Source organism: Gopherus flavomarginatus, chromosome 7 (genome assembly GCF_025201925.1).
Source record: "Gopherus flavomarginatus isolate rGopFla2 chromosome 7, rGopFla2.mat.asm, whole genome shotgun sequence".
Taxonomy (NCBI): domain Eukaryota; kingdom Metazoa; phylum Chordata; order Testudines; family Testudinidae; genus Gopherus; species Gopherus flavomarginatus.
The window spans coordinates 56,322,269-56,346,399 of NC_066623.1; the positions used below are offsets into that span (position 1 = coordinate 56,322,269).

General features: G+C 46.3%; 1 protein-coding gene across 1 annotated transcript in view; it reads right to left on the reverse strand.

The window, feature by feature from the left end:
- Positions 1-24,131, reverse strand: part of TNR (tenascin R) — a 303,471-nt gene that overhangs the window by 136,374 nt on the left and 142,966 nt on the right. Inside the window, exon 2 of the mRNA XM_050962984.1 lies at positions 16,106-16,207. The gene's annotated coding sequence lies outside the window, so the exon portion shown is untranslated. The remainder of the gene's footprint in view (positions 1-16,105; positions 16,208-24,131) is intronic.

The window sequence follows — 24,131 nt, forward strand, 5'->3', positions numbered from 1 at the left end:
ACTGGTGGAGGGGGAAGGGGGGGAGCCCAGGGCTGGGGCGGCAGCGGTGTGAAAGGAGGGCACTAGTGGGGGGGGAGGGGGAAGCCCAGCACTCAGGAGGCAGGGGGTATGTATGGGGTGGGGGAGAGCCCAGGGCTGGGGCACCAGGGGTGCAGGGGGGGAGCCCAGGGCTGGGACCGGGGGGGGGGGGGGCAGCCAAAATTTTTTTTGCTTGAGGCAGCAAAAAAACCTAGAGCCGGCCCTGTGTAGAGACCATAAGCACAGGCAACATGGGGAGACTGGGCAGCCAGAAAGGGGGCCTGGCCCAAGGAAAGAGCCCTTCACCGCCTCTTGCCCTAGCTTATAATTCCTCCAGAGGCTCCATGGTACAAGGCACAACTGGAGGATGGATGTGCTTGTCTGCCTTATGGTGACCACCTTTTCAAAATGCAAAAGTGGGATGCATGCAGGAGTCCTGCCCCCTGCTCCGCCTCTTCCCCCTGAGACCCTGCCCCGGCTAGGTAAGACACTGGCTAGTGATAAGAGTCACCTAGGAAGCCTGGGCTACTAGGGGGGCACCCCAGACTCTCCACCTGCCCTGGGAGAGTAGGAGGGGGGGTCCCCAGAGCAGTCCTGGCCCATGTCCCTGCCCAGGACAGGTGGAGGGTCCAGGGCTCCTGGGCGGTGCTTACCACTGCTTTGCTTCAGCTTCTGACCTGGGGCAGGGGCCTTGTGATAAGGTGGAGCTAAGGCCCCTCTCTCTGGGAAGAGGCTGGCACCCCCCCTGAGCCTTGGTCAGGTGTGGAGATGTGCCGCAGGGAATCCAGGACAGCATTTGTCCCAGTCATTCAGGCTGGGACCAGGACTTGAAACGTCCATTTTGGGACTGTCCTGCCCAGTTAGGGACAGATGGTAACCCTAGTCTGCTCCCAGCTACTGGAAGTGTGCTGGTGGATACCCTCATTCCAGTGGCTGATGAAACAGATGCAGAGCAAGGCAGGAAGTGATGATGGATGGATGTAATGTGGCTCACATGGAGTTACTAATGGCGGGCAACCAGGTAGAAGCACATACAGTGAGCTACAACCCTTACGTGGATGGCGAAGCACTGATACTGATGGGAGGCAGTGTGGGTTAGTGGCTAGCACAGCAGCCTAGGATTCAGGAGGCCTGACTCTGGCTTGCTGAGTGACTGTAGGCAAGCCCCTTTGTTTCTCTGTGCCTCACTTTCCTCATGTGTAAAATAGGGACAATGATAGCGAGCTCCTTCGTAAAGCGCTTTAGCACCTGCTGCTGAAACGGGCTATTGAAGAGCTCAGTATTATATTTATTATAATTGAAACCTAGAGTTTGTCAAGCCAGCCAACAGCACCAGAGTCACATGGCAAGTTCAAAATCCCCTCTCCTGCTGATTAACTTACGCCCCCGCCCCCTCCAGCAACTGGTCATTGTTTAGTTTCACTCTCAGCGCAGCATCCCTCCCTGTGAACATCCAGGGTCTTGTTTCACTTCATTCTGGCCCACTCCTCACAATTGGCCAGTAGTGAGAGATGGCCTGGGCCCTGCTCTTGCTGCCTGTTTCTGTGGTGGTTTGACAGGAAATCCACCATTCACAGGCTCTGATGCTCGGCCATGTGCTGCCCAAGCCACCACTGCCTGGAACACTTTTAAAGGGGATATTTATGGGCACAATGTGTTCATCTTTGTATCTGCTTTTTTCTCCTGCTGCCCTGGTCCGCTCACTTGGCACAGCTGTGCTCCCTGTCGCGAGGTGTTGCTGGGAAAGGCCCTCTTTCTTTGTAGGCCTCATCCAAGATCCACTGCAGTCAACGGGAGCCTCTCCTATGACTTCAGGAGGCACTGGCTCAGGCTCTGGGGTTCTCTCTTTTTTGCAATCAGACGATGCCTGGCTCCTTTTTCAGGGTTCTGTGCTCATCCCAGTTGCAAGCCAATGTGGACATCACAGACTGTGGCCAAGTTTAGCGCCAGGTTCATGGCTACTCCGAATATCTATAATGGCGCAATTGGAAGACCCCCAGATCCAAACATCCCTGCCAGGATCAATATTATCACCTTTTAAACCATGACTCTAAGATCTGCCCTGCCTTCCATTTTGATTATTCTACAGTGCCCACAAATGTGGCCATTAATTTTTAGGGCCTGATCCTGCACCATTGACTCTGATGGGCTTTTTTTGTTGCCTTCAGTGGGAGCAGGACCATGTGCTTAAGTGTGCTAGTTATTATGGTATCTATGTTTAAATTGCTTCTGAACTTGGGCAGGGTTTTTTCTCCTATGGTTTTGGGAGAGTTGTTGCAAATTTTTTTCCCCTCTTTACATCAAAGTTTTAGGTGGCAACTGGCCAGCAGATGAACTTCCAGTTACTTTGTCCTTTGGTATGCTGGGTTACTTTGACTTCACTTTTTTTTGTGTGTTTCAGAACTGATTTAAAAATAATCAAGTCCCTTCTGTGACTGCACATGAACATTTGGTGATAAAGTATGTTCCTAGGTTATCTTGGAGGAAAGTGCAATATACTCTATCCTTCTCTTTCCAGTTTTTCTCCATTTCATTGATTTTTGTTAGCTCTTATCTTCCACTCTTTATTTCACAGTTGCCTGAGCATTAAAGGACATTTCTTCTTCTTCTCCTCAGGCGTGTGTAGACAGCCCTTAAACCTCTGCACATTAAAATATTTGCTCCCAGCAGGCAGACAGAAATGTTCAGTGAGCTCTGCGTGAAATGGTCAAATGAGTGTTCATATCACATGCTACCATCCACCCCAGACTGCAGCTGGCTGCTGCTAGTTACTTCCCCCTCTCTGGATCAGGTATACAACTATAAGGCCTGATCTTGCAATCCTTACTCAGACAAGTAGTCCTTAGTCATCGAAGTAATCCCATTGACTAAAAGATGCAGAATTGTACCACAGGGCCTGATCTAACCACTCTTGTAGTCGTTGAGAGTCTTTCCAGTGCCATCAGTGCCAAATGAAGCTGATCCATAAGGGGTTTGCTGGTGGGTATTTGTGACCATTGTTAAGGCTGTAAGAACTGCTATTGCCAAAATGACCTGCAGGAAGCTCACTCTTCTGCCTGGGTAATGGTAGAGCAGGGCAAGGTGTGCCTAAGGGACAGAAAGTAATAAAGCTGTGTCAGAACCATTCCCCCTATCTGTCCCATTACTGGAGTTCAGATGTTTAAAGAGGCATAAGAATGTAAGAACATAAGAATGGCCATACTGGGTCAGATCAAAGATCCATCCTGTCCAGTATCTTTTCTGCCAACAGGCCAATGCCAGGTGCCCCAGAGGGAGTGAACCTAACAGGTAATGATTAAGTGATCTCTCTCCTGCCATCCATCTCCTCCCTCTGACAATCAGACGCTAGGGACACCATTCCTTACCCATCCTGGCTAATAGCCATCAATGGACTTAACTTCCATGCATTTATCTAGTTCTCTTTTAAACCCTGTTATAGTCCTAGCCTTCACAGCCTTCTCAGGCAAGGAGTTCCACAGGTTGACTGTGCGCTGTGTGAAGAAGAACTTCCTTTTATTTGTTTTAAACCTGCTGCCCAGCACCTCTGACTCCAGTTGTTTTTTAGAGGAAGCAGCAGATGCTCAGCACCTCTGAAAACCAGACTGCTTAATTAGGAGCCTAAATATGAAGCCAGCAACTTAACTTGAAAGGCCCCTGCATGTGACGATGTTGGCCAGTGTGTTTAGCAGCAATGGAGAGTCATGTGGGGTTGTAGGAGAGCTGTGCTGGGGGCAGTTTCAGTTCCTCTGCTGTCTTGCAGAGGCAGGAAAAATAATCCTTGAAGAAGAACCTCTAGACTATACATAGAAGGGAGGGGAGAGCTCCCAGCACATCAGGGATGCTTGAGAAGGGAAAGAGGAGCTTTGCTCTGCCTTAGGCACTTGACACTGATGCAGTTGGCCTGCTCGGAGCCATTTTATCTTAGCAAAACTCATGTGGCATGAGCCAGCACTTAGAGAATAAATACACCCTTCCACACAAGCTATGGAATAATAATACACACACTTTACAGGCTGGATTAGTGACTGTGCTAAAGCCGAGGGCCAGGAGAAAATAGCAAGAGTTTCCTTCCTATGTTGGAACCCACAAATAGCTTCCTCAGGGCTAATATTTATTCCCTAAGTATAATATTGATGCTGGGTGTTCTACGGTGTAGGTTCAAACCTTGGTACCTAGGAACAAAGCAGTTCATTTCTATATCTTGGGTGTATTTGATGTTCAAATGAAACAAGTGCTCAAATACTATGATGGTGTAGTCAGACCCATACAGAGGAGAGCAGAGCTCTTTCTGCATTATTCTAGGGGTTATTTTTTGCCCACTTGAGAATCATTCTGACTACGTCAGGACTTTGGTACCCTGAGTTTATGCTGTAACCCACTTCTCCATTTGAAGATTGTCATTCTTCTGCTGCCCCTCTTGATTTCCCTTCCTGTATCAACCCACAATCACATTATTTTTCTTTCCTTGGTCCGGAAGAGGAAAACAGATGGTCTTTTCCCAGAACACCATTAAGAGTAAGCATCAGAGATACTACGACCTTTGAAAAACGTGGCCCATCCATGTCGCTTCATCTGTGGCTTCCCAGGGCCATGGATATACCTACCCAGAGGAGGCTTCCCAATGCAGAATCCTTGTGGCAATCCCCATGCTGTGGGTTAGTGTACCAGGACTTCTACAAAAGCTATTGTGAAGGTTAATTTTGGTATGATATTTCCAACTGAGATAGAGTAACATATTCTTCCTCCATAGAGGTGAATTACTAAAACCATTATCTGAATCATTACCACTACTGAAATACTTGTATTCCCATTAATTTCTTGAAATTTACACACATTTCTATCCCGTTCAGTCACTGATCAACTTTTGGAATGTTAAATTGCAACCCTGTCATCAAACATCATCATTACTTCTATGAGAAGGATCTGTGTCCCATTATCACTGACTAGTTACAGCCATCCTCCTCTTCACTGCAGTCATCCGCAATCTCCTGCCGTCCTTTCCCATCACGTTTTGCATTTCCACTGCCCATCTTCATTATCATCACTGTTATCACCACAACCCTCCCACTCCAGTCCTTAGCAAAGCCCTCCCAGCACCTCATCCTTGCTAGGCTCCAGGCTCTGAAGGGCAGCATACCCTTAGTGCATAAAGCATTACAACAGCCACCTGGGTCACTTAATGTGCCCCTGCCAGCAGTCACATCTGTTACATACTTCCTCCGCTGGTACAGCTCTGAAGAGCACTACAATGACCTGGACTTCTGTTGTGTTTCCAGTTATACAGTCTCCCCCGCCCCATCTTTATCGCAGTTTCACTTTTGTTTCAGAAACTGACAGCTTCAGTGCATCCATTCTTCATTAGCCTCATGGTCGCCTCTGCCACCACTTATCATGAAGCGTGAGCAACATAATCCTCACTTGTGTGACAGTCAGCAGCGACCCCCAAACAGCTAGTAGCCTTATAATAGCTGGCAACCATTAGGGGAAATTAGACACCTCACGGACACAGTAGCCTGAACTTTTGAACTGTCTTCCCTTATCGGTCTTGAGGCAGTTGAAGCTGGTCCTAAGCCAGTTTTTGCTGAGCAGAATGCAGAAGTGCACGGTTTGCTAACACCAATCAAATGCCAACAAGACCGAAGCCTGTGTGTGAGTGTGTATAAAAGATTCTTGGTTTTTGTATGGAGTAGAGTCTTTGTACCAAGGCACAAAACTCTCCTTTCTTCTGCAGAATAAAGCAACCTTTCCTTATCCCTGTCTGGCTGTCATTGACTCTCAGCTAGGCGGCCCCGACATTTCGGTAACAGTTTCTGGCGACCCCAGATGGGACCCTCCTAGCTCGGACATTGGACTCTGGACAGTTGCGGCGAACTAGGAGCAGCACCACCAGGGTGCTTAGCCCCTCTTCCTCACTTCACCACGGCCCCTGGAGTTTGTGCTCTGATAAGGTGAGCCCTAATAGGATAAGGAAACTCTTCCCGGGTTCTGGTTATATTCTGGTTACCTGGTTACTGTATTTCTGTCTTATACCTTTGGGTGTTAGGTGTGTGGGCGGAACTGACCTTCTTGTTCGTAATTCCTCAGGGTGGAAGCCATAGCGTGCGAGGAAGCCCTGAGGTCGTATTAAGATCCTTCTGTTCCGTCCCCTGTAGCAGTCAGTGTAAGCAGAGATTGCTGGCTTGGATTTTTTGGATTAGACCATTATTCCCTCCTTCTTTCTGTTTAATTCTCTATTTGAGTGCCAGAAAAGGGGATGGGTGGGTCTCAGCGGAAACCCTCTACGGAAAGCCATTTGACTGTTCTGTGTTGCAGGAGGCTACTGTGGAAATTTCTGGTGTCTCCGCCTCCCATGCCTTTTTGCTAGCTCCGGATTCCCCAGTTAACCTCTTGGGCAGAGATCTGTTGTGTAAATTGCATGCTCAGATCTTTTTTTCAGATGACAGGATCGTCCTCCTGTTACCTCAAAACCAACTTCCCCAGCTGTGTGCTGTTCTGACCCAGGCTTCAGAGGACTCGATCCTGCCTGCGGACCTGATCCTACCCGAGTGACTCAGACAGGAGGTAAAAGCCTCCATCTGGGGCACTTTAAAAACAGACTTGGGCACTCTCTGGACAGAACCAGTGCATATAACCTTGAAGCCAGGCATTGTAATTCCTCGAATTTGTCAGTACCCCATTCCCCAAGAAGCTCTGCTAGGCCTCTGGAACCTTATCGCCACATTCCTGCAGTTGGGAGTGCTAGTTCACACCAAGTCTCCTTTCAACACCCTCATTCTGCCAGTCAGAAAACCTGACACAGATCCAGAGGGAAAACCGGTATACCGATTTGTCCAGGACTTGCGTGCAGTGAATAAAGTATTTCAGGCTAGACACAATGTGGTGCCTAACCCTCACACTATCCTGACTGTCATTCCAGCAGGTACTACTTGCTATTCAGTAATAGACTTGCGTAATGCCTTTTTCAGTATTCCCCTAGATCAAGACAGCTGGGATATCTTTGCATTTACATGGACGGATCCAGAGACCGGGAGGGCAGAACAGCTGACCTGGACTCGGCTACCACAAGGATATGTTGAATTGCCAGCCATTTTCTCCTCTATCCTGACACGCGATTTAGCTGATATTAAGCTACCTGGTGGGTCCACTTATCTCTTGTATGTGGATGATGTCCTGGTTTGTTCTCCTGATCAGATGTGCAGCCCAATTTCAGTCCTTACCCGCTGATGTACCTGCTGGATCCAGCCAGGGGATTGGGTCTATGTAAAAGAGTGGAAAATCGAGCCTCTCCAGCCCCAGTGGGCTGGCCCTTTTCAAGTCGTTCTTACCTCCCACACTGCAATTCGAGTAAGGGAACGGGATACCTGGATCCACCACACCTGAATCAAGCTAGCCCCTAGGCCGGGGCCAGAAGCAGACGACATCAGACTTTGAGGGAGCACCGCTAGCTCTTCCCACCGCGACCCGGAAGAGCCAGAAGCAGACGATACCTGGAAAACTGAACCTCTAGCAGGACTAAAGCTTTTGTTCCGACAAACAAAATCCTGAGACTTTGTGACTATGGGTTCTCAGACGGTGTTGCGGTGGCTATTATTTCTGAGCCTGCCCCTTGTACAAGCTAACCCGCACCCCAGCGGCTAAACCTCTTCAGCGACTGGCCACGTTAGGACACTTGTCTGACTGTTGGTTGTGTCACCGAACTCGTTCTGAGGAAAGAATAGGACTGTGGGCTGTACCTTTAAATCTCTGTGAAACACTCTCCCTACAAGTGGTGCGGAAAGCTGAGTGGGGTGGAAAGGAGAATACCAGTCCGATAAGTATGGGAAAACGTCTGAAGTTTGGCATCATAGTTGGGAGGCCCAAGGGGTCCCTCTCTTCGATATCCTTGGGTTTTGGTATAAGCTGGCCCTATGTTTTGAGGCTGTTGACGGGACCGGGAAGGAACTGGGTTACATCCCCTTAGAAGCCTGCGATCAAACCCTTAGGTTTAGTGTTAGAAACGGAAACTTTTACCCCTTAAAAATTTGTGTAGACACCCAGAGACCTCCCTGCTAGTTTCAAAAGGCCTATATTGCGAAATTGACAGGCGAACGTTATCAAGGGGAGTGGTTTCCTTCATTCCCTCCCTTGGGTCCCATAAATGAGACCTATGCATATTATATGGATGTCTCCTCTGACAATTTCTGAATGCCAAGGGGGCGCTACTAAGCTTTACATCACACTTGTTTGCTGTTACATACTGTAGGGGTATCAAACAACACCCACGCCATGGGACATTTGAATGCATCCCATTGGCAATGCTGGGGCCGGATATTTGGCAACTCCAAACATCGAGATGTTAGGGTAGATTGGCACCACCGAGTAGCAGGAAGCTCCCTCACCTTTTATTTACAGAGCCCCGGTCTATATTTCATTTGTGGCCATAATGCTTATAAAGCTCTCCCGCCGGGTTGGCATGGCCAGTATGGTGTGGCCAGAGTATTACCAGACGTTCAAGTAAACACCACACTGGACTCACGCCAAATCCTCAACCTGGGGACTTATTCTCACAAGCTCTTCACATTCTTGAAAGGGGCTCGGGTTAAACGTGCCGAAACCCCCCTAGTAATCAGGCAAATGGGATTTCATTCCTTTATACGTGGACTTATTCCTGGACTGGGGGTAGCGGAGCTGGAAAGGGCAGTGGTAAACATTTCTGCAGAAATTGAAAAAGCAGCTAATGCCTCCTTGGATGCTTTCCAAAAGTTACAATGAGAAATCAATGACATAGCAGAAGTAACACTGCAAAATAGGCGTGTGCTAGATGCCATGAATGCTGAAGTGGGGGGGCCTGTGCTCGCATTGGGGAAAGATGCTGTTTGATATTAATCGCTCTGGTTTAATTGAGGAGGATTTGCAGGCCATCAAGGATGCAGCTGTTGTTTTCAGCTGTATCTCTTGATCATACCCTTAATTTTGAGGACCTCCTCCCAGACCTTGGGTCATGGTTTACTGGCCTTTTCCGTAAAATTGTCAAATGGATTATTTTCTTTCTTTTCTTTCTGTGTGTCGTTTGGGTAATGTTGCAATGTGCAAAATGTTTGTGTATTGCTGTTACTAAAGGCTCTACTGTCCGTAGGAGAACACAATATCTCTCCCTCCAGCTTGATCACAAATTGCGTATCGGTCCTGACAATTTGGATTATCAGGCCTGAAGGGGGGACTGTGACAGTCAGCAGTGACCCCCAAACAGCTAGTAGCCTTATAATAGCTGGCAACCATTAGGGGAAATTGGACACCTCACGGACACAGTAGCCTGAACTTTTGAACTGTCTTCCCTTATCGGTCTTGAGGCAGTTGAAGCTGGTCCTAAGCTGGTTTTTGCTGAGCAGATTGCAGAAGTGCAGGCTTTGCTAACCACCAATCAAATGCTAACACGACTGAAGCCTGTGTGTGTATGTATAAAAGATTCTTGGTTTTTGTGTGGAGTAGAGTCTTTGTACCAAGGTACAAAACTCTCCTTTCTTCTGCAGAATAAAGCAACCTTTCCTTATCCCTGTCTGGCTGTCATTGACTCTCAGCTAGGCGGACCCGACATTTTGGTAACACTTGCATCACTGTCCTCATTTCTTCCATAACAACAATCATCTTTTCTACTACTACAGTCATTACCTCATTATACCTCTATTCCCTCTTCGAATCATCTCCATTAGAACCCCATTACCTTGAACAACTCCATTCCAATCTATTATCTTCTTTATCTTCTTTACTATAGTTATCTGCACCTCCTTCTTTATAACTATCACCTCCTCAATTACCATTCCATTATCTTTATTACTACCCCGTTACAGTCATAATTATGCCCTTTACAGTTTTTATATCTGCATCTCCACCCAGCCAATTCCATATCTCCGTCACCTCTGTTAGCAGCAGCAGCACAGCATTACAACTCAGTTATCTTCATTGTCCCCATTAGATAATTCACTTATCTTCACCATCACCACCTTTATTAGAGTCCTAATTATCTCCATCCTGATTTTCATACTTCAATTATTTTTCCATTATAGATTTATTGTCTTTCATGATCACGTCCTTCATCAGTCAACCTCTCTTCCACTACAGTGTCACAGGCCACATTATTAGCTGATGGCAAGTGACACTGAAGTCAGTGGAGATCTGCAGTTTTACACTAGCTGAAGATCTAGCCCGGTATCTTCATCACCGTTATCTCTGTGACGGAGATCATCCCGTCCACTTCACTGCCACCATCTTCACCAACACCTCTCTATTACAATTCCATCATCTCCACCTCTATTACAGTCATAATTATCTCCATTACACTTCCATTATCCCCAGATTTATCTCCAGTCCAGATTTTATGATCATCATGACCTGCTCCTCCACAGTCGTCAGCATCCCTATCGCTGTTCCATCCAGTCCCTTCAGCCATTCCTCTAGCACAGTGAGAAGCACAGCATCTCCTCTGCTAAAATACTATTATCTTAATTGTCATTTCTACTGCAGCCAGCACCTCCATTACAGCCCCATTCTTTTCATTATCGCCTTGATTACAGTTAGAAGTGCTTCCATTACAGTGCTACTCTTTTGATTCATTTGTCTATTACAGTCTGCGGGAGCCCACCCACACATCATAATTCTATTGTCTCCAACAACGGCTCAATTAGAGTTTAATCACACACCCTTTGCAGCTGCTCATTGCTGATGGTGCTGCCATAAACATTTGCATTACCATCACCACAATTCCATGTACCCTCTTGGAACCATCTTTCCTACCTGGGGCATGGTTTTGAGCAGAACGCCTTATGCTACCGCTGGCAACAGGCCTGCTTTCCACAGCGTGCAGCATAGATCCACAGTGTAAATGGAAGACGTTGAAAAGCACAGTGCTGACACAATGTGTGGAGGAGAAAACTTGTGCAGCAAATTCTGGGCAGTTCTCTTCATTGTATCAGACCTCATATAGGAAGGGCTGGCAGCTGAGGCAGAAGGTGTGGCCTGCACTACTTGCATTGACTGGTGAATGACCTCTAGCTCACGCCCCATTGGCTCTCTGGGCAGAGTCTAGGTGATCAGACAGCAAGTGTGAAAAATTGGGACGGGGAGGGGAGTAATAGGAGCCTATATAAGAAAAAGACCCAAAAATCAGGACTGTCCCTATAAAATCAGGACATCTGGTCACCCTAGGGCAGACTGCAGAGCTGAAGTCTGTGCAGGCCCCATTTGACGCTACAGAGAGAGCGCCTGCTCCAAAGCTACTGCAATCAATGGGAGCCTCGCATTGAGATTAGTAGGCTTTGGATCAGGTCCCAAAAGAGACAGCCCTGTGGCATGCTGCCTGTAGCTCCCCCACCGAGACTGTGCAGAGAGCATGCCGCAGAGAGCAGCTACTCCAGTGGTTCTCATCCTTTGTGCTGGTGACTCCTTTCACACAGCAAGCCTCTGAGTGAGACCCCCTGCCCTTATACATTAAAAACACTTTTAAAATATATTTAACACCATTATAAATGCTGGAGGTGAAGCGGGGTTTGGGGTGGAGGCTGACAGCTCGCGAACCCCCATGTAATAACCTCACGACCCCCTGAGGGGTCCCGACCCCCAGTTTGAGAACCCCTGAGCTACTCCTTGGTTCCACCCATTTCCAGTGGAGCCCCAAACACATTTTGTCTGCATTGAGGGGCTCTAGGCAGACAAGGTGGAGACCCCACACTGCCTTATCTGCCCTTCCCCAATGCTAATCTTCACCCAATTTCCATGGACATTTTCTCTCTTCTGTGCTATGCACCTGATCTTTGTTTGGGAATTTCAGTTATTATAAGTTCAGCTGCTTAGAACCAAGCTGCTGCTCTCCTTAGAATCATAGAAATATTGGGCTGGAAGGAACTTCAAGAGGTCATCTGCTCCATCCCGCGCCCTTAGCCAGCACCAAGTACACTTGGCCCATCCCTGACAGGTGTTTGTCTCACCTGTTCTTAAAAACCTCCAATGACAGGAATGTCACAACCTCCCTTGGGAACCTCTTGCAGTGCTTAACTTTCCTTAGCATTAGAGTTTTTCCTGATAGCTAATCTAAATCTCCTTTGCTGCAAACCAAGCCAGTTACTTCTTGTCATACCCACAGTGGACAAGTAGAACGATTGATTACCTCCCTTTTTATAACACTTTAGATAGCTGAAGATTATAATATTCCCCCTTCAAAACATGTTAATTAAATGTTTTAGGGTTTCAAATCAAGTTTGATTCTGGTTTTGTGTGAAAGTCAGGCTTAGTTATTGTCTCATACAATGTGATTCACTGAATATCCTGTTCCTTTCCAGCCCAACCAATTGTTAATAAAAGCTTGCCTATATCTTATGTTCCCTCATCCTGTTAGCCGGACTGTTTCAGTGTTAGCTGTACAGAACTAGTTTATGGTTGAAGGATATCATTTGGACAGCATGCACAGAAAATGTATGACTATACTCACTGTGACAAGTTCTTGCAAAGAAGAAACATGTCAGAATGGGGATAAGTTAGATGAGACGAGGTGAGACCTATTGATGGACAAAACAGCCGTGCCATGCCCATGGGACTGATTGTTGGCCAAAGCTATAGGAGCTGGACTGATTGTTAGCCAAAGCTATAGAAGACCGACACTGAATACAGACAACATGCAAACAATTCATTAACAGGGTGGTCAGGAATTTCAAAGGAGCCTAAAGCAGCGAGGTGCCCCACCATAATCTCTAGCCTGGCATAGGATTGGCAGACACTGTGGCAGTAAACTGGATTCAGTCCACCCATTTTGTGAGTATTTCAACATCCTGCACTGACATCATTACACCCACAGCATCCTGCTTCCACTGTGAATCTATGCTCTCTATGTCCAGTGTTATCAGCATAGCAGGGCAATTTGCTAAAAAGCATGTCACAGCTCTCACTCCCAAAACCAGGCATGTGAATTCACTGTGACCAGTGTTACTGTCCTGCATATAGATAATTGCCATTCACCTCAGCTGTTCACATGCTGCTTTGCTATGCTGACATTTGATCGAGGGGTGTTGAATGGGGAGGACAGCCACACTCCATTGATCTGATGCTAGATACTGCTTCAGCTGTGTCAGTTCAGTGGGAATCTTTGTACTTGCCCTGTTTTCAGAACAGGCATCTTACAGAACCAAAACTCTCCTTGCTGATGTACTGGAAGAAAACCAGCCCTTTGCCAGGGTTGTCTTATTGCACTGGTGACACGTGTACTTGCAGAGTTCCATCACAGGAAAATGGACCATTTCACTGCTTTTAACATGAGAGTTGCTAATGCACATGCACAGAATGTTCCTGTCTGCTTAACTCCTGACTCCACTGTGACAGATAGTAGTGAATCTCTGGCATGCTTGCCTGTGCAAATGCATTTGTGCATAAAGTCAATCCCAGAAGGTCAATCCCTTCCCACCAACAGAAGAAACTCAGATGCTTGCCTCTGTCTGTCTGGGAAACTGGGTCCTAGGAGCTACAAATGCATGAGCTGGATTTGGGAAAAAAAGAATAATGCAATCCAGCACAGCACTGTGTATAAGGAAGATAAACAGATCCACGCTGTAATTTCAGTGCCCAGAACTCCAGTGGGGTTCTATAGGGAACATTAGTAAACCTGGATTTGTTTAAAGCAAACAAAAAGAAAGTCCAGTTAAATCTAGCTATCTGTTTCATGGTATTATTTCTTTGTCATAGAGTAGCACCTAAGGGCTGCAACTGAAATCAGGGTCCTGCTATGGCAAATGCTGTATACGCACAGACACAGTCGCTGTGCCAAAGATCTGACAAGCCAGCCACAGGAAGTGCAGTGATCCCCATTTCACAGATGAGGAACTGAAGCACAAGGCATTTAAGTGACTTGCCTAAGAGCGTCACACTGTGGAACAGCTGGGAATCAAACCGAGACATGCTATGTCCTAGTCTAGTGCCATCAACAAACATTGAGAAAAGCTTATCTACCATACATGTGATCAGAGAGGAAACTCTGGCCTCCTCTTCATCTTCCACTTGTACTTCAGAGCAGAGGTTTGGAGGCTCTTGCTTCTTTTGATGGCATGGGCCAATAGTGGAGCTAAGGGGGGGGGCCTTTAGGTGTATGTGTGGCACCTTTTCACATGGGGCTGGAGAGTGAACCTGCCCTCCACTCACCCGGCAGTAGCAGTGCCTGTCCCGCAGGGCTGAGCCTGGCTCCCTGCTCTGGGCGTTGTGACATGGCACACAGCTATGCACCATGTTAGGACGCCACTCATTCAAATTTGGCTTGGCCGCCCCTTGGGCATGATGGGTCAAATGGGAATGGTGCTGCAACCCCATGTGCCAGGTTGCAATGCCCAGGGTGGGAAGCTGGGGCCTGCCCCATGGGAGATGCTGCTGCCAGGTGAGCTGTGGGCAGCCACCGTGAATGACTCATTGCTCCCCTGATTGCAAAACCTGGCTCTGCCACTGGTCTGGGCTATGGTGATTTCTTACCACTTACTTATTATTTGTATAACAGCAGCACCTAGAAGTGCCAACCAGACTGAGGGCCCGTTATGCTAGCGGGTGTGCTCATAGATAATGAAACAGAGTCCCTGCTCCAAGGACCTTACAATCTTAGTTTACAACAAGATGCAATAGGTAGATGAAACCAACAAATAAGAGACAGGAAGGAGTAGCAGCAATACATGTGTTTTTGCACAGACTAGCTGTATGTACAGTATGCAGGCACAGCTTATTTTTTTAATGGCAATAGACAAGCAGATCAGTAATAGGAACCGCATTTACCATCTGCTAAACCATTATCAGCTTAGCAGCATTTTGTCAGCATCACGTACTGCTCTTCCCCAACAAAATGAAGTTGTGTGATGTCACTGTAGCATCAGAACATGGAGTATGCCCATATAGAACAGAGATTATGTAACAAAATACCTATGACCTCGATGGCCGCTTTATGATGCTGATGTTGTGTTTGCTGTATTGATTCCTTCACATCAGAAACTCTTCTGGCTAATTTGTACCTATGCTTATTAGTTTGACAGCAGCCCCAAAACTTTAACAGATTTATTACTGTAGCTGGTGCAAGTCTGGCTGTGATTATGACCTTTTTCATTCGCTGTTCATTAAAGATTTTTTTTGAAAGACACTAATACATTTTCATGAAAAATGTCGAAATAGTTGGTTCACAAATATAAAAAAGGGATATTTCTAGAGATTTTTCAAGGAATGTTTTTTACCCAGACTGTCCAGAAAAAAACCTTTAGACCATGTGTCCTTCCAAAAATCCAGAGGGCCAGATATGCAGGTGGTGTTCCGTGGAATGGAAGTCACTGGAGTTATAGCAATTTACACCAACTAAGGTGCTGTTCAACTGACTTCAGTGGAGTGGTGGCATTTTACACCAGTTGGGTATTGGGCCCAGGCATTTTATTCTTTCATAAACATGAGCAAAGCCTCTTTGGAAAGCTGACAGAAGGGGGGAAATGCTGAGAAGAATAAAATATCAGCATAAGTAACTCATTCTTAGAAGAGTTTTGCACTGTCTGGTTCTTTATGCTCTGTATGAAGGAAAAAACGAGAACATCTGGAAATCTTTCGAATGAAAAGGAAACATGAGTTTTCCTTTGACATCAGAAACAGTTATGGCAGATGCTGAAGGGACGTAGAGATGTTTTATTATGGGCTTTGAAGAACTGGAAGTTTTTGGTTAGATTAGTAAACAATTCAAAAAATGATTTGTGCTGTCCCATCCGAGCTCAGGTATTGGGGAATAAAGGACAAACCCCTGGCATCGCTGAGCACAGGAATATATTTTATTACCAGCCACATAATCACTAGCTTCCTGAAGTACATTATTAAAAACAAGGTTAGTACTATCTGCTACAGACCCCATCAGTCCAGAGCCCCAGCTTGCGAGGCGTCCAATAAAGAAAGTACCATTTGGGGCCATTTCATTACGTCTGTGGTAGCCAAGCATGAAGCTCAGTTCTGCTCAGACTATCTGCAGAACCACCCACTGCAAGGCACCAAGGGACAATGAACCCCACCCAGAAGCTGGAGATTTGGGCGGGAGGGGAAAGCACAAAGTAAGAAGGTCCGGTACCTGCTGGAGTAGGTGGTTTGGTTTTTCCTTCCTCAGCACACTCTCCTGGATCCAGCTTTCAAATGGAAGCAGCCCGTTATTGAGGTAAGATGCTGTAGTGACCTGTAGAGAGAAAGGTACAAGGGTGTTACTGTTTCCTCTCAAGGCAGATACTTGCACTTGTGGAGGTGTCCAGCTTTCAGTGACACGCACATTTCAAGCCTGTTTCCCACTTGTAGCAGGAGGATGGCACATCTTGACTTGTGTCCCTCCCTGCCTGCTCTGTTAACTCTTTAAGCTCCCATCCACCTTGGAGAGGTCAGTGAATTGTCCTCTGCAGTGGTGTATCATCACATGGCATTTCATCGTCAAAGAGAAGGCTGTAAAAGCCTTTAGTTTGGAGGTAGTAATCAGGTACCCAGCTATTACAGGCCTCCGGCGGGGATAACAGTATCAAAATCGTGTTCTGATTTTTCATGGTGTTAGTCAACACCCCTTGGTCTCAAAATAAGACTAGCACAGTGGCTTTCAACCTTTCTAGACTACTGTGCCCCTTTCAGGAGTCTGATTTGTCTTGCCTACCCCCAAGTTTCACCTCACTTAAAAACTACTTGCTTACAAAATCAGACATAAAAATACAAAAGTGTCACAGCATTATATTACTGAGCAGTTGCTGACTTTCTCATTTTGACCATACAATTATAAAATAAATCAATTGGAATATAAATACTGTACTTACATTTCAGTATAGTATATAGAGCAGTATAAAGTCATAGTATGAAATTTTAGTTTGTATTGACTTCACTAGTGCTTTTTATGTACCCTGTTGTAAAACAAGGCGACTATCTAGATGACTCAATGTACCCCCTGGAACACTGCTGTGTACCCCCCAGGATTACGTGTACCCCTGGTCGAGAACCATTGCCCTAGGGAAGGACTGGAAGGCCAGAAGGAATGGAATCTCCCCCCCTCACCTTTCTGCTTTGCTGCATCATTGCCACTCAGCAAAGACCGAACCATCTCTTGCCCACAGAATATTCATGCTGAATCCCAGATATACTGTGCTGCAGTACATTGCCCCCAGCAACAATGAAATAATTCTGATTACTCTGATCAGATTCCTATGAAGTCATGGAAATTAGAAATGGAAACAACCTGTTACATTCTAATACTGTAATATAATTACTTTGCAATTGGCCACCTACAGCTTTCAGAAACTTTAATGAATTAAGCAGCACAACACCCCTGTGACATATGTAAATACCATTATTCTCATGTGGCAGGTGGGAAAACTGAGGCACAGAGCAAACAGACAACTTCCCCAAATTCACACAGTGAGTCAGTGACAGAACCCAGATTTCCCCGAGTCTTGCTTCCACTTTTAAAGAGATGCAGAGGGGTAGATTCTGGCCATAAACGGGCAATGGTGAATTCCCCTGGTGGAAGGGTATGCCCCACTGATGTAAAGCAGGCACAGCCAGCTCCTGGGTAAGCTGCTCCACTGACCCCCAGCATAATGGGTGTACCTAGGGAAGAAGAAGAGGTAGGTGCATGGCAGAGGTCCACTCTGATAAACTGGTTCCCCAATGGTGCAGGGTCTTTCTGTGACCTTATACCAGTGGTGTAAGTTAGACTAGAGCAACCCATAACTTCCTGCCCTGTGCTGAGCAGAGCTTGCGTCAGGGGAGAATTGCTGTTACTGGTGTTGGATCCAGAAGAGAGGCCATCTCCCTGCTCTGTGGCATGGGGCCTCTGTGTACTCTCTCGGAATGGGTGAAAGTTTGGAGCCAGATTCAGCTGTGCTGCTAGCTCAAGAACTGTCCTAGTGAGATTATAGTTCACCGGGGCAGGGGAGGGGGGGAGAGGAGGAGGCTAGAAATCTCATCCAAGCAGCTTATGATTTCATCACATCGCACCCTGAATCAGTAAAGAGGTGACTTCTGAGTTTGGCTCTGACCCGAAACTGAAAGGAAAAGCAGAGGGAATTGGTTTGAATCTGGAGATCTGAACTGATCTTCCCCACCAATGTGAAAGGATTTGGACCGTAGACTCTGATGACAAGCCATCCCTAATATGATGCTCCAAAAGGCATGAGTTTGGATACCATCTCACAATGGAATCCAATTTGCCACCCACTATCATCCACAAGTAGCTGCCATGTTACTACTTTTGAAGGTCTAGATTATGACATTCCTTGTGTGGGCATAGGGGGAAAGAACCTTAGGGGCATGTCCCATGGATGCTCCCCAAAAAGGAGGACAAGGAGGGGTTGCCTCTAGGGGAGCTTGGCCAGCACCTGTACTCCCTAGAGTGCCCCTGAGTTGGTGTGGTTCCCCAGCACCCCCAGCTCAAGGCTGTGCTTTATTGACTCTTAATGAATAGTGGGCCTAGATTGTCACCCCCCCAGCTGAGCACTCCCACTGCCTTCAGTGGGACTACTCATGTGAGCAGCCACTTCCTAAGTGAGTAGCGGGATCACAGCCTTGCCCTTGGGTTATTTCCCACTGTATTTAGCTTTTATTTTGCAGATGGAATCTTGCTGCATTATTTCCTCTTTATATTTCTAGCCCCTTTCTATTATTCCTCTATCCTCACCTGTTTTTGCAGCACCTCCCAATATAGCATCAGCTGTGCAGCACTTCAGACAGGCCCTGTTCACCGCCTTCCTGCCCTCTCATTAATGATGATGTTAAATAAAACCGAGCCTGCCAGCCGTCCCTGTGGTGGCACCCTGTCAGCCAGCCCCCACCCCCTGCTGCTTTGCTGTTCATCATTACCCTGCATCTGTGGTGGTCCAGCCAGTTTCCAGTCCATGGGAGAGGGCTCATCCACAGCCCCTAGGAATGAATTATTCAAGGAAGCTTGTGCAAGGCTTTACTGAGTTCTAAACACATTACACATCCGTCACATTTCCTTCATGCACTCATTTGGCAATCCATTAAAAAGTTAATTAATTTTAATGTCTGGCTTTCTGTACTGATGCCTGGAATGGGCTTTAAAAATAAAACACATCCAAATCTGTCTGAAACAATCACACAGGGGGACTGATGGAAACTGGCTGTCTCACAGAGGTGGTCTCCCTCCCTTATATTATTCTCTACGTGGTTTCAGATAGAGGTCTTGCTCCTCTTGAACTGTTCTAGTGAGCTGCTAAAATAGTTTTGGGCTCTGCTTCAGAGGTGGCTGCATTTCAGAACTGTGATGTATACAGTGTTATAGGTGGGTCTGACCTGTAAAATTTGGATCTGTATTTTGAAACCATGCAAAGGGACTGATCCAAAGGGTAAAATATCCAAAAGTGCCTAAGTCACATTTTCAAAAGTGAGTTAGGGGCCTAAGTGTCTCATTGCAAGTCAATGGGATTTTGACTTCAAGGAGCCTCTTTAGAAATTTAGGGTCCTAATCACCGTTATCAACTTTCATGTGGTAAATAAACACCCCAACTTTCACAATAAGCCAAAAATCAAGCTAATTCCATTTCAAAATAAGACCAAAACAAGCCAGTCCCTAAGAACCCCAACACTCTGTGTGACTAGATCCACCCCCAGCCTGCAGTCTGGGATTGTGGTGGGCCCCTGTGTACTCCTGACTCTCTTCCCCCCTTGTCCCTGCTTGCACCCGCTTGCCGGGAGCCAATAGAAAAAAAGAAGCAACAAGCTACAACAAGCAACAAGCCATAAACTAGCCAACAAGCAACTCACAAGCCAATTAAGCTAAAAACAAGCCCAATGTCTGTGTTTTTTTCACAGGTTAGGCAGGTCTGGTCCTAACTCACTTCAGGCACATCTGAAAATTTTACCCAAAGGGCTGTGGGAAGCCTCCCCCAGTTTGAGGTTTTTCCAGTCTGACTTCACTCACTGATGAAGGCTGGGACAGTCTGATCCAGTTCTGGAATCTGAAAGCACCGTCCGTATTCTTAGTGTTATAGAGTCTTTAAGGCCAGAAGAGACCATTCTGGTCATCTAGTTTGTCCTCTTGTATAACATGGACTGTAAACCACCACCCAGCACATTGTTTATCCATTAGTTCCTGCGTTGAGTCTCTAGTTGGAAGATTTCAAGCGAAGGCCAAGTTTTCTAGAGTGATCTCCAAATGTGTTCATGCAGTCACTCTGAATGCACAGAAATCACCAGGCTGGCCCCCAGTTCAGGACAGCGCTTAAAGTTAAGCACATGGTTAAGTCTTGCTGACTTCAATGCAACTTATGCTAGTGCTTAAAAATAAGCATGTACTTAAGTGCTGGCCTGAGTAGGGCTGCTTTCCTGATGTGGGCTACCGTGTGCCGAAATATCATTTGAGTTGCTTTGGAGTCTTTCAAGTGCCTGTCCTCTGCTTTGGGTACATTTACCACATTTAACCAGACATTTAATTCTAAACACCATATAATAAATCCTCCCCCAGCAGTGGAGTATTTATGGTTACCTACCACTCTAATCACAGTCATCACATTGGTCCCATTTTCTTACCTTGTCATTCAGCCCTCTTTCCCCAATGCCTAGTGGGGCACTTCAGTATGGCCAGAAAGCTAACTAGCCCAGGCCCTGCTGGACTAAGAAGGGAAGCAGATTCCAGGGGAGGACTCTTCGGGAGAACTAGTGAGCAGTCTCCTTCCAGTTCAGCCTGCAGTGAGTTCCATCTCACACGTCCCTGCTAGGCAGCATTGCACATGAAGGGAGCTGATGTCCCAGGCAAGCAGCTCCCATGTGAACACTCACACATTTAATCTTGGAGTCTGTAAATTTGCAGGCTCAAATTCTGGGCCTGATCCTGAGAAGTGCTGAGTGCCTCCTGGGTGGTGTGGAGCACCTGCAGCTCCGCCTGGAGTTCAAAGGTATTGAGGTACTGAGCATGTCTACGTAGCTCATGCTGAGGCCCTTTGAAAATCTGTCGGGGTAAAATGCCTTGGGATCCTTTGGCATGGACAGATCTGGAGTCATATAGTCATCTGAGTGCTGCTTGTTATAACAATCACAGTCATACTTTGCGCTCTCCCCATCTGCTTGTTGTACCTGTTGCTGGATACTTTGCAAACTCTCTGGGGACAGGGACCATCTTTTCATTGTGACCTCTAGGAATCACCATAATACAAATAAATAATAGAGAATCAATATAAATGATCACGCTGTAAAAAGGGTAGATTTGGATACACACCCATCCTTCTCTGCAGATGACAGGGATCTAATCTGGATGTTTGGCAGCCTGTGAATAGATCTGGTCGGTGTCCCCTATGAGTGGGCAATTTCTATTATCCACAGATGATTGCAGACTGCAAATAATTAATTACCTTCTGTTTGGGAGTTTAAATGGCCTTCATGAGCTCAGTAGAACAGCTTCCATAACCTGCCTGTGCTAACTTGTTGAAACTTGCTGGTCCGCCAGGTACAGTTCGCTGGCTTTTCTGCAGCAGAACACCACTGCCTGCTGCCTAGATTGTTGCTTGGGGGACATTGTTAAAGCAGGACATTATTCTAGCCTTCTGTTTCTCTGTTGCCCAGTGAGGATAGCCCCACGGCAAAAATCCCGCTAGCCACATCATGAGCTCCAGACAACAGGGATTTCAGTAGAATGCAATGGAAACTTTGTTTTACACCCTCTGATTTGGACACATCCTCCAGTAGTAAAAGGCCTCTGGTGCATAATGGTTAAGCAAGAACAAAATGTGAAACACTACATTGAAAAGGGCGAACCTTGGAGAGCTCTTAAATGTAGCTTAATTACATTAGTTACACACCAATCGAGGGGGTAATTTAGCATCTTGAGACATATGCTTTGCTCACTAAAATGAGACATAACCCAAAAATGAACACAGACTGTGCACGTGCTGCCGTTTCCCTATGACCAGGGAGGCTGCAAGGTCTGGATCTGTCTGACAATGAGAGATGCATTGTCTGTAGTGCTCTAAATATGCATAACTTCTTGTGTCCTGTTCAGATGGAGAGTGATAAGTGATACCTTTAAAAATCTGGGGTTAAGCTCTTTGGAGCAGGGACTGTCTCTCGCTCTGTTTGCAGGGCACCCAGCACAATGGGGATCTGAGGTTGGTTGGGGATTCTAGAGGCTATTGCAATGCAAATCATAATCATGAGTTGCCCTATTGAAATGAGTAGGATTACTGATGGGAGTGAAATAAAAGGGTCGTGTTTGCAGGATCGTGGCTCCGGCATACATCATTTCAGTAAAGTAAAATCAAGCATCTCATACGAAAACAGGAATTTTTCAATCATTTTAAAAGATGGCAACAACCCACCCCAATATCTGGGTCCACAGGATTGCCCCACCGGATAGAAACTAAGATTTAGATCCTCAAAGGTATTTAGGCAACTAACCCTCATTGATTCCAATGGGATTTAGGCACCTTTGAGGATCTGGCCGTAAAGTCCTTTCCAAAATTTGGGCAGTGGATGATTTTTCCTCTTCATTCTGGACTGAAGACTTCACACCACATTTTGGTTGAATTGCTTTTTTGCTGCTGTTCCATATCTGTTTGTCTGTTTAGTCCAGGGGTCAGCAACCTGCAGCATGTGTACCAAAGGTGACACATGAGCCGATTTTTAGTGGCACTCTGCTGCCAGTCAGCGTCCCAGCCGTTGGCCCCGCTCAGCCTGCAGCCAGTCTGGGGTTCTGGCCACCGGCCCCGCTCAGCTTGCTGCCGGCCCGGGATACCAGCTGCCCGCCCCGCTCACCTCGCTGTGCTATTATTTACTTTACATACAACAATAATTTAGTTATATATTATAGACTTATATAGAGAGACCTTCTAAAAACATTAAAATGTATTACTGGCATGTGAAACCTTAAATTACAGAGAATAAATGAAGACTTGGCACCCTGCTTCTGAAAGGTTGCCGACCCCTGGGCTAGTCTTTTACACTGTAAGCTTTCTGGTGCAGGGACAGTCTTCTCTGTTTGCAAAGGGCCTAGATCAATGGGGCTCCAATCCTTACTGGGGGCCATTAGGCACTACCAAAATACACATAATCAATACTACCATGGAGAAGAAATTTTACTTGTCTTTGGGGAAGAATCCTTCCCCAGAGGCACCAAGGAAGCATGAGCAATTGGACAGAAATTGTTGGGGGAAAGATTTTTTATGCTGGGTGGCAGTTTCTGTGTATGAAAGAAGCAACAAATGCATCATGTGATCCCCATGACTATTGGTTGCAGCTGATGAGTGGATTTCATATTTTATTCTTGAATGAGAATTTAGTCCCTTTTGGCATTTGACACCATAGTGTGTAAGCCCATCTCCCCCTTTTGGAATGGCCCCATCTTGATGGGCCTGAACCACAGAATTTGAATTCAGATCTGGATTTTTGACATCTCCATATTCTGGGAGGTTTGGATCTGGCATCAGTCCCTTATAGAAATAGAGGCCAATTTAAAATTCAGATTTGGATGTGGAGTTTAGGGGATGATTCCGATGAAGATGTTGGGTTTAGCTATGTCTCTAATTTGCAATGGTAACTGTTGCACATAGTAAAGCTTAAATTTATGGGAGAAACCATTGGTACCCCCCAGATTGTACATTTATTTATTTAAGCAAAAAATCAACTCTGACTGACAGATGGTGTCCACCTTCACAGCCTATTTGCATGCAGCACATGTGAACGTTAATGACTTACCTGAATCTCCTTCCAGCTGGTGAACCCACATGCAACTTAATCCAACCTCACAGCTGCCAAACCTGCCCACAATTCCCCAACAAACAACCCAACCTGATCCTGGACACCAAATATGTATTTGCACCTGTCCACCTGAAAATGAACTCTGGATATCCCACCTGCCTCACCACTTCCCCTCCCCAATCACTGCAAAAAATTGTCATTTGCAGTGAGAACTATTGCTTCAAATTTATAACTAGGGCAGATGCAGATATCTTATGACCAAGGGGAACTCCAAACAACTTTGTCTCAGGGTCTGCCTACGCTGCAATCAGGAGGTGTGACTGTAGCATGTGTAGACATACATGAACTAGCTTTGATCTACAAAGCTAGCTCGAGTAACATGCAACCGTGGCTTCACGGTTATTGTTACTTGAGCTAGCTTT